The 11,192-nt window shown below is 46.7% G+C and overlaps 1 protein-coding gene across 1 annotated transcript in view; it reads left to right on the top strand.

Annotated features, from left to right (window-relative positions):
* Positions 1–6,975: 6,975 nt before the first annotated feature.
* LOC134936222 (transcription factor VBP-like) overlaps positions 6,976–11,192 on the top strand; it is a 34,707-nt gene continuing 30,490 nt past the window's right edge. The window contains exon 1 of the mRNA XM_063931194.1: positions 6,976–7,217. The gene's annotated coding sequence lies outside the window, so the exon portion shown is untranslated. The remainder of the gene's footprint in view (positions 7,218–11,192) is intronic.

Genomic DNA, 11,192 nt, shown 5'->3' with positions numbered 1-11,192 from the left:
TAAACTAATGGGGGCATAACTACAGAGGCTAAACTACTGGGGGCATAACTAAAGGGGCTTTACTACTTGGGGGCTAAACTACAGGGGGGCAAGCTACAGGGGGGCATTACTACTGGGGGCTAAACTACAAGGGGGCTAAACTACTGGGGGCTAATCTACTGGGGGCATAACTACAGGAGCTAAACTAATGGGGGCATAACTACAGGGGCTAAACTACTGGGGGCATAACTACAGGGGCTTTACTACTTGGGGGCTAAACTACAGGGGGGCAAGCTACAGGGGGGCATTACTACTGGGGACTAAACTACAGGCTAAACTACAAGGGGCCTAACTACTGGGGGCTAATCTACTGGGGGCATAACTACAGGGGTTAAACTACTGGGGGCATTACTACTTGGGGCAAACTACGTGGGGCTAAACTACTGGGGGCATTACTACTGGGGGGGGCTAAACTACTGGGGGCATAACTGCAAGAGCTAAACTACAGGGGGCATTACCACTGGGGGCTAAACTATATGGGGCAAACTACATGAGGACTAAACTACAGGGGCTAAACTACTGGGGGCATTACCACTGGGGGGTAAACTACTGGAGTCAACTGCAGGGGCATTACCACTGATGGCTAAACTACTGGGGGCATAACTACTGGGGATAAACTACAGGAGGCTAAATGACTGGGGGCATTACTACAGGCAACATTACTACTGGGGGCAATACTACACAGGGGCATTACCAGTAAGGCCATTACTAATGGGGGCACTACAAATGAGGGCACTGTAAAGTGGGCACTTCATAAGGGGCATCACTCCTGGGGACATAAGGGGCACTACTACTGGGGGCATTGCATAAGGGGCACCGCTACTATGGGCACTAACAGTACAGTGGACATTGCATAAGTAGCACTACTAATCTGGGCATTGTATAAGGGGCGCCACTGCTGTGGGCATTACGTGTATTATGGGTGCTACTACTGTGGGCATTATTACTATTGTGTGGCCACACCCCTTTCTTTTTGAGACCACGCCCCTTTGCGCGCAATACCTTGGTTGCATGGGGCGGGGGGGGGGGGGGGGAGTTCCACCACCTCTCTAGGACCACTTTAGGCACTGCCCTCATGTCTATATCACCCCGTGGTGGGAGGGACAGACACAATATCACATAGCTCCCTCCTGTCTGTGTCACCCTGTGGTGGGAGGGACAGACACAATATCACATAGCTCCCTCCTGTCTGTATCACCCTGTGGTGTGAGGGACAGACCCCATGTCACATAGCTCCCTCCTGTCTATATCACCCTGTGGTGGGAGGGACAGACCCCATGTTACATAGCTCCCACCTGTCTGTGTCACACTGTGGTGGGAGGGACAGACTTCATGGGGTCTATGTACTAGGCCTTGGAAAGAGATAAAGAGGACTGAGATATATTACCAACCAACGAGCTCCTGTCAGTTTTCATACACAGGTCTAGATGCATCATTGCTTGGAAAGTGATAAAATGGAGAGTGAAAAAGTGGCAGCCAATCAGCTCCTAACTGCCATCTCACAGGCTGTGTTTGAAAAATGGCAGTTAGGAGCTGATTGGCTGGTACTTTTTCACTCTCCATTTTATCACTTTCCAAACGATGATGCATCTAGCCCAATGCCTGTTAGGTGGCAGTTAGGAACTGATTGGCTGCTTCTTTATCTCCATCTTCTTTATCTCTCCCTAAGGCTTATTACATAGACCCGAGTGTCATTTAGCTCTCTCCTGTCTGTGTCGTCCTGTGGCATTCTTGTCTACTTTCCCAGAATGACCGGGAGACTCTCTAATTTCTGGTGGCTCTCCCGCATGCCAAATGAAGTGGCAATCCGAGTGGCTGATGATGCGATTTGCATCATAGTGGCACTGCTTCACAATGCTGGTAATCAAGTCGATGTGTCACCATGACCATCCCTATACACACAACCCACTTGGTCATGCCCCACTAAGTGGGCAAAAAAAAGTTGGCACCTATGCCCTGTGGTGGGAGAGAACCAACATTAAAAAAAGAGTAGCAGTGTCGAACATCAAAGATCAATCTTCATATCTTTTTTTTTTAACTGAACCACTCCGCATGCGCAACCTTTCCCTATTTCCCCACTGTGCATGCACAACCTTCTCCTCACTCTCCCACTGCGCATGCATGACCTTTCCCTAACTCTCCCACTGCGCATGCATGACCTTTCCCTAACTCTCCCACTGCGCATGCATGACCTTTCCCTCACTCTCCCACTGCGCATGCAGGACCTTTCCCTAACTCTCCCACTGCGCATGCATGACCTTTCTCTAACTCTCCCACTGCGCATGCATGACCTTTCCCTAACTCTCCCACTGCGCATACACGACCTTTCCCTAACTCTTCAGCTGCGCATGCATGACCTTTCCCTAACTCTCCCACTGCGCATGCATGACCTTTCCCTCACTCTCCTACTGTGCATACAGGACCTTTCCCTAACTCTCCCACTGTGCATGCATGACCTTTCCCTAACTCTCCCACTGCGCATGCATGACCTTTCCATAACTCTCACACTGTGCTTGCATGACCTTTCCCTAACTCCCCCACTGCACATGTACAACTTTTCCCTAACTCCCCCACTGCACATGCGTGGCCTTTCCCTAACTCCCCCATGTGATGTTAGTGTATTAAAATGCTTATATTTGTAGACACTCCCATACTAATCTGTGTAAGCCTGAATCTTCAGTGATGGTCCCTGGGACCAGGGGGATGCTGGGAAGTGGGTGGTCCAGTGTGTGTGTGCCTGGAGTTGGTGATGGAATAAACAGTACAGCAGTGAACTCACATGTCTCTGTGTCCTGATGACTGGATTTACAAACATATGAACAAAACATGGTGTCAGACGAAGTTTAACTTGGACTGCTAGTGCTCTCAGAGTGTGAAAGAATTTTGCAGAAGTCTGTGGCTGTGATACTCTGTGTCTGCAAAGCCTGCTGTCTGCTCCTATCTTCAAACAGTGAGTAACCATGGATAAACTAGCTCCTCCAACTGGCATGCTGATGTCTGGTAACTTGTCTGAAAACTGGAAAAGATTTAAGCAAAGGTTTAATATATATCTTGCTGCATGTGGAGCTGATTCAGAGGCTGACAAAACGAAGGCATCCATTTTCCTCCATGTGATAGGAGAGGATGTGCTGGACATTTATTATAGTTTTCAGTTTGCTGAGGGGCAGAATATGGTGCTATCTTCTATAATGCAAAAGTTTGACGATTACTTTGTGCCAAGGAAAAATGTGACATATGAAAGATATAAGTTTTTCACATGTGATCAGAAGTCTGTAGATGGATTTGATCAGTATGTTACAGAGCTGCAATCACTCAGTAAAACCTGTGAGTTTGGTGATTTAAAGGATTCACTGATTAGAGATCGTATTGTCTGTGGAATACCTGATAATGGACTCAGAGAGAGACTGCTGAGAGAGCAAGACCTAACACTAGAAAAGGCAGTGACTATGTGTAGATCTGCAGAAATAACTAGATTTCAAGCCAAAAAGTTACACAAGGAAGTTGATACTGCTGTCCATGTAGTGCAGAACACAGAACCAAGCAAACCTCCATTCTCAAGAATGAAGCAGTCTAAGCCACAGTCTAACAAGGAAATGTGTAGTAGATGTGGAAATGCTCACAATCCTAAAATGTGCCCTGCTTATGGTAAAACCTGCATGAAATGTGGTAGACTTAATCACTTTGCCAAATGCTGTAAAATGAAAAGGGAAGCAACCAATGTGCATGCTGTTAAACAAACAGAGGAATTCGTTGTGGATTGCATTGAACTTTGCAGTGCAGATAAGAAAGAATGGATTGTCCCTTTAACTATGAACAAGATTATCATTCCCTTTAAGCTTGATACTGGCGCGCAGGTGAATTTAATATCATTTCAAGACTATAAGACTTTTAGAGTAAAACCTAAAATTCATCTAGCCAAAGTGAAAGTTACAGGGTACACTGGGGAGGAAATTCCTGTCAAAGGTACATGCTTAGTGACACTGAAATATAAGGGACAACAGTTTAAAACATCTTTACTGATTGTGGATAAAAATGTGCAACCGATTCTAGGATTAAGTTCCTGTGAGAAACTAAGCTTGCTAAAGAAAGTTTTTATGGTGACATCACAAGTAGAAGATGACTGCAAATCGATGTTTACAGAATACAGAGACTTGTTTGAAGGTCTAGGTTGTTTGCCTGGAGAGCATAAAATAAATATAGACATGCAAGTTTCTTCAGTGATACACCCTTGTAGAAAAGTGCCGTTTGCGCTGAGAGAAAAACTGAAGCAAGAGTTAAATCGCATGGAAGCCTTGGGTGTGATACAGAAAGTTGATGAGCCTACTGAATGGGTAAGCTCCTTAGTAATTGTTGAAAAGAAAAATGGACAACTTAGAATATGTCTAGACCCCAGAGATTTAAACAAAGCTATTAAACGAGAACATTTCAAACTACCAACCAGATATGAAATCATGTCACAATTTGCGGGAGCAAAATGGTTCAGTAAATTGGACGCATCTTCAGGATTCTGGCAAATGAAGCTAGATGAGGCCAGCTCAAAGCTTTGTACATTTAATACACCAGAAGGTAGATACAGATTTCTTCGACTACCATATGGAATATTGTCTGCTCCAGAAGTACATTACAAAAAGATACACATGATTTTTGAACATATTCCAGGTGTTGAAACAATGATGGATGACATTATTGTCTGGGGATCTACAAAGGAAGAACATGATTCTAGATTGAGACAAGTAATGGAACTTGGTGTAAAACCAGACCCAAGGAAAATATCAGCCATAGTGAACATGGAACGTCCTAACAACAAAGACGACGTCAGAAGATTCCTAGGAATGTTTACTTACTTAGGAAAGTTTATTTCTCAACTCTCTGAACGAACAGCCTCTCTTAGATGGTTGTTGGACAAAGATAACGAGTGGATGTGGTCACATGAACAAGAAGAAAGTTGGCAAAAATTGAAACAGATCATTACAGAGCAACCAGTGCTAAAATTCTTTGATCCTGCGAAAAGAATAAGAATTTCAGCAGATGCTTCGCAATTTGGCCTAGGCTCAGTGCTCTTACAAGAACATGAGGATACATGGCAACCAGTAATCTATGCATCAAGAGCATTGACAAGTGCTGAAACAAGGTATGCTCAGATAGAAAAAGAACTTCTAGCGATCACATATGCATGTGAGCGATTTCATCAGTTTGTGTATGGTCAAACATTTACAATGGAAACTGACCACAAGCCATTGGTAGCTATCATGACTAAATCATTACATGACTGTCCCATGAGAATTCAATGAATGCTTATCAGACTACAGAAATATGATGTACACTTGCTGTACTGTCCCGGCAAATACATGTACATTGCTGATACACTTTCTCGTGCTGTGGACAAAAGTGAAGGTTCCTAAAGTCTGATGGATGAAGAGATAGAAGCCTATGTTAATTTGATCGTAGCTTCTCTACCAGTCTCTCTTGCAAGACAAGAACAGATTAGGAAAGAAACTGAGACAGATGGCACAATGAAAGTTTTGAAAGATATCATTCTGAAAGGTTGGCCAGCAGAAAAACATGCGTGCCCGCTGTCTATCCATGATTATTGGATGTTCTGCAGTGACCTTACAGTTGTCGATGGTATTATTTACAAAGGCAATAGGTTTGTCATACCTGCACGACTAAGAAAAACTATGCTGTGCAAGATACATGAAGGCCACTTAGGAGAAGAAAAATGTAAGCGGAGAGCGCGTGAAGTTATGTATTGGCCAAGAATGACCCAAGACATAGCACAGACTACAGCTACATGTGAATTATGTCTTACGTATAGACCGAAACAACAAGTCGAGCCACTGAGTCCTCACGCAGTGCCAGAGAGGCCGTACCAGAAAGTTGGCGCAGATTTGTTTGATTGTAATGGGAAAACGTACATTGTCGTGACTAATTATTACTCTAACTACCCTAGGTGAAGACACTACATACAACTACTAGTAAAGCCGTAATCAATTGCATGAAGTCAATCTTTACAAGGTATGGTGTTCCTATGGAAGTGTTCACTGACAATGGTCCTCAGTTTTCCAGTGCTGAATTTAGACAATTTGCTGATGAGTGGGAATTTTTCCATACTACGTCAAGTCCCCACTATCCACGCTCAAATGGGTTGGTGGAAAGTTCAGTAAAAACAGTAGAGTCTCATGAAAAAAGCTCAAGAAGGTAAAGAAGATTTCTACAAAAGTCTTTTAATCTACCGCAGTACACCTTTACAGAATGGACTTTCTCCTGCACAAATGCTGATGGGAAGGAGGATTAGAGCAAATCTCCCGATACATGATGAACTGCTTAATACACATAACTCAGCGTTGGTCAGACTGAGTAAGGAACGTCAACAGGCGAAACAAAAACTGTTCCATGAAAGGCGAGCAAAAAGCTTATCTGATCTAAAATCGGGTGACCAAGTCTGTCTCAGAGATCACGAGAAAGGTATTTGGGTGCAGAAAGGTATTGTGCAAGCACAAGTAGCACCAAGATCTTATACTATACGTACAGAGCGTGGAACGGAAGTAAGAAGAAATCGGGTGGATTTAAGATCTCAACCTAACCATAATGAAGACAACATGACTGAAGAATACCCTTCATCTGACATGTATGATGATCCTCATAATGGTGAACAAACCACGATTCTAGAAAGGTCCAACATGGTAGATAAAACACAGACTGTGTATGAAAGACCCAAAAGGGAAATACGCAGACCTGAGAGACTCATTGAAACGTGTTAGATGATGTTCTTAATATGACGTTGTTAATTGTTGCATTGAAGCGTACAGGGCTTATCTTTAAAGAAAAGAGGATGTGATGTTAGTGTATTAGAATGCTTAATATTTGTAGACACTCCCTTACTAATCTGTGTAAGCCTGAATCTTCAGTGATGGTCCCTGGGACCAGGGGGATGCTGGGAAGTGGGTGGTCCAGTGTGTGTGTGCCTGGAGTTGGTGATGGAATAAACAGCACAGCAGTGAACTCACATGTCTCTGTGTCCTGATGACTGGATTTACAAACATATGAACAAAACATGGTGTCAGAAGAAGTTTAACTTGGACTGCTAGTGCTCTCAGAGTGTGAAATTTTTTTGCAGAAGTCTGTGGCTGTGATACTCTGTGTCTGCAAAGCCTGCCGTCTGCTCCTATCTTCAAACAGTGAGTAACCATGGATAAACTAGCTCCACCAACCGGCATGCTGTGTCCTGATGACTGGATTTACAAACATATGAACAAAACACCCCACTGCGCATGTAAGACCTTTCCCTAAATCTTCCACTGCGCATGCATGACCTTTCCCTGACTCTCCGACTGTGCATGTACAACTTTTCCCTTACTCTTCCACTGCCCCACTGGTCATGCCCCACTGAGTGGGCAACAAAAAAGTTGGCACCTATGCCCTGTGGTGGGAGAGAACCAACATTAAAAATAAGAGAAGCAGTGGCGAACATCAAAGATCAATCTTGATCTTTTTTTTTTAACTGAACCACTCCGCATGCGCAACCTTTCCCTATTTCCCCACTGTGCATGAACAACCTTTTTCTCACTCTCCCACTGTGCATGCACAACCTTCTCCTCACTCTCCCACTGCGCATGCATGACCTTTCCCTAACTCTCCCACTGCACATGCATGACCTTTCCCTCACTCTCCCACTGCGCATGCAGGACCTTTCCCTAACTCTCCCACTGCGCATGCATGACCTTTCCCTAACTCTCCCACTGCGCATGCATGACCTTTCCCTAACTCTCCCACTGCGCATGCATGACCTTTCCATAACTCTCACACTGTGCATGACCTTTCCCTAACTCCCCCGCTGCACATGTACAACTTTTCCCTAACTCCCCCACTGCACATGCGTGGCCTTTCCCTAACTCTTCAGCTGCGCATGCATGACCTTTCCCTCACTCTCCCACTGCGCATGCATGACCTTTCCCTAACTCTCACACTGCGCATGCATGACCTTTCCCTAACTCTCCCACTGCGCATGCATGACCTTTCCATAACTCTCACACTGTGCATGCATGACCTTTCCCTAACTCCCCCGCTGCACATGTACAACTTTTCCCTAACTCCTCCACTGCACATGCGTGGCCTTTCCCTAAATCTTCCACTGCGCATGCATGACCTTTCCCTGACTCTCCCACTGTGCATGTACAACTTTTCCCTAACTCTTCCACTGCCCCACTGGTCATGCCCCACTGAGTGGGCAACAAAAAAGTTGGCACCTATGCCCTGTGGTGGGAGAGAACCAACATTAAAAAAAGAGAAGCAGTGTCGAACATCAAAGATCAATCTTCATATCTTTTTTTTTTTTAACTGAACCACTCCGCATGCGCAACCTTTCCATATTTCCCCACTGTGCATGCACAACCTTTTCCTCACTCTCCCACTGTGCATGCACAACCTTCTCCTCACTCTCCCACTGCGCATGCATGACCTTTCCCTAACTCTCCCACTGCGCATGCATGACCTTTCCCTGACTCTCCGACTGTGCATGTACAACTTTTCCCTAACTCTTCCACTGCCCCACTGGTCATGCCCCACTGAGTGGGCAACAAAAAAGTTGGCACCTATGCCCTGTGGTGGGAGAGAACCAACATTAAAAAAAGAGAGGCAGTGTCGAACATCAAAGATCAATCTTCATATCTTTTTTTTTTTAACTGAACCACTCCGCATGCGCGACCTTTCCCTATTTCCCCGCTGTGCATGCACAACCTTTTCCTCACTCTCCCACTGTGCATGCACAACCTTCTCCTCACTCTCCCACTGCGCATGCATGACCTTTCCCTAACTCTCCCACTGCGCATGCATGACCTTTTCCTCACTCTCCCACTGCGCATGCCTGACCTTTCCCTAACTCCCCCACTGCGCATGCCTGACCTTTCCCTAACTCTCCCACTGCACATGCATGACCTTTCCCTAACTCTCCCACTGCGCATGCATGACCTTTAACTCTCCCACTGCGCATGCATGACCTTTCCCTAACTCCCCCACTGCGCATGCGCGACCTTTCCCTCACTCTCCCACTGCGCATGCATGACCTTTCCCTAACTCCCCCACTGCGCATGCCTGACCTTTCCCTAACTCTCCCACTGCGCATGCATGACCTTTCCCTAACTCCCCCACTGCGCATGCATGACCGTTCCCTAACTTCCCCACTGCGCATGCATGACCTTTCCCTAACTCTCCCACTGCATATGCCTGACCTTTCCCTCACTCTCCCACTGCGCATGCATGACCTTTCCCTAACTCCCCCACTGCGCATGCCTGACCGTTCCCTAACTCTCCCACTGCGCATGCATGACCTTTCCCTAACTCCCCCACTGCGCATGCATGACCGTTCCCTAACTCCCCCACTGCGCATGCCTGACCTTTCCCTAACTCCCCCACTGCGCATGCCTGACCTTTCCCTAATTCTCACACTGCGCATGCATGACCTTTCCCTAACTCCCCCACTGCGCATGCATGACCTTTCCCTAACTCTCACACTGCGCATGCATGACCTTTCCCTAACTCCCCCACTGCACATGTACAACTTTTCCCTAACTCCCCCACTGCACATGTGTGAAAATAATATTGCTCCTGTAGATGTATTCCTATCATTATTCTCTGTTCTCTGTATTAAGGCCCTCATTCCGAGTTGTTCGCTCGCAAGGCGATTATAGCAGAGTTACACACGCTAAGCCGCCGCCTACTGGGAGTGAATCTAAACATCTTAAATGTGCGACCGATGTATTCGCAATATTGCGATCAAAACCGAGTTAGCAGTTTCTGAGTAACTCCAGACTTACTCTGCCTGTGCGATCAATTCAGTGCTTTTCGGTCCCGGCTGACGTCATAAACACACCCAGCGTTCGCCCAAGCACTCCCACCGTTTCTCCAGACACGCCTGCGTTTTTTCCGGAAACGGTAGCGTTTCCTGCCACACGCCCCTAAAACGCCGTACATCCGCCCAGTAACACCCATTTCCTGTCAATCACAATGCGTTCTCCGGAGCGACGAAAAAGCCGTGAGTAAAATTACTTTCTTCTTAGTAAAGTTACTTGACGCATGCGCAGTGCGAACATTACGCATGCGCACTAAGAGAATTCTCACTGCGATGCGATGAAAAATACCGAGCGAACAACTCGGAATGAGGGCCTAAGTATGAAGATCCTGATCCCATATTGATACAAATGATCAATACAAGGCCACGGATGGCCATCCCTATTCCAAACCAGAGATATCTATCACAGTGAAACGGTCTACTGTACATGTACATCCTCCTGTGTCATGCCCCTTTCTGTGTCTCCTTTCTCACACACATTATTAAAGGTTTTCGGTCTTCTGGAAGAACATTAGTATATGTATCATTACTAGCCCGCGTCAGGCCTGACCCTTCCAGCTTCCTGAGAGCAGTGTGTAGACTCAGTCGGCAGCTCTGCACTGACTGTGTTACAGGCACAGGGAACACTTCAGATGGCTGCTCTGCTTTCCTCTCCGGGTTATGTAAGTTCCTCTCCGGCTTCTCTCCAGAGTGCAGCTAATGTTACAGCATGTTACAGAAGTAGCCTGCCCTGACCTCATTCCAGGAGACACAGACAGGAGCAGAGCGGCTGCGCGATAGTAAACAACACACAGCATTTATCCTAATACTCTATTAACTAGGTGCTTCATCGCGCCCTACGGGCGCTCTTCACACCATCGCAAGGGGCTACGCCCCCTTAACCCTTGCATGCCTTTCTGGGGTTCAATATTTGTATTATATGGAGTATTACCTGCATTCCTTTGTTAGTGGTTAAATATTGCACAATGAAAGGGCGTGTGATGGTGAAAGAGGCGCAGCCCCTTGCGACGGCGTGAACAGCACCTGCAGGGCATGATGTACAGAATGTAGCGGGTGCGGGGTGGACTGCGGATGGGGGAGCGTGTCTGTAGATGCTGCGGGTGGAGGAGGGGGCGGAAGCGGGGGAGGGTCCGGATGGGGAAGGGTCGGGAGGTGCTGCGGATGGGGGAGGGGCAGAGGAGTGGGGGCTGCAGATGGGGGAGGGGTCCAGAGGCACTGCAGGTGGGGGAGGGGCAGGGGTGCTACGGGTGGGAGAGGGGCAGGTGCGGGGATGTTGCGGATGGGTGAAGGGTTTCGGAGGTGCTGT

Source organism: Pseudophryne corroboree, chromosome 6, assembly GCF_028390025.1.
Source record: "Pseudophryne corroboree isolate aPseCor3 chromosome 6, aPseCor3.hap2, whole genome shotgun sequence".
Classification (NCBI taxonomy): domain Eukaryota; kingdom Metazoa; phylum Chordata; class Amphibia; order Anura; family Myobatrachidae; genus Pseudophryne; species Pseudophryne corroboree.
The sequence above is the reverse complement of the archived record's forward strand: the minus strand, read 5'-3'. Positions and strand labels throughout refer to the sequence as shown.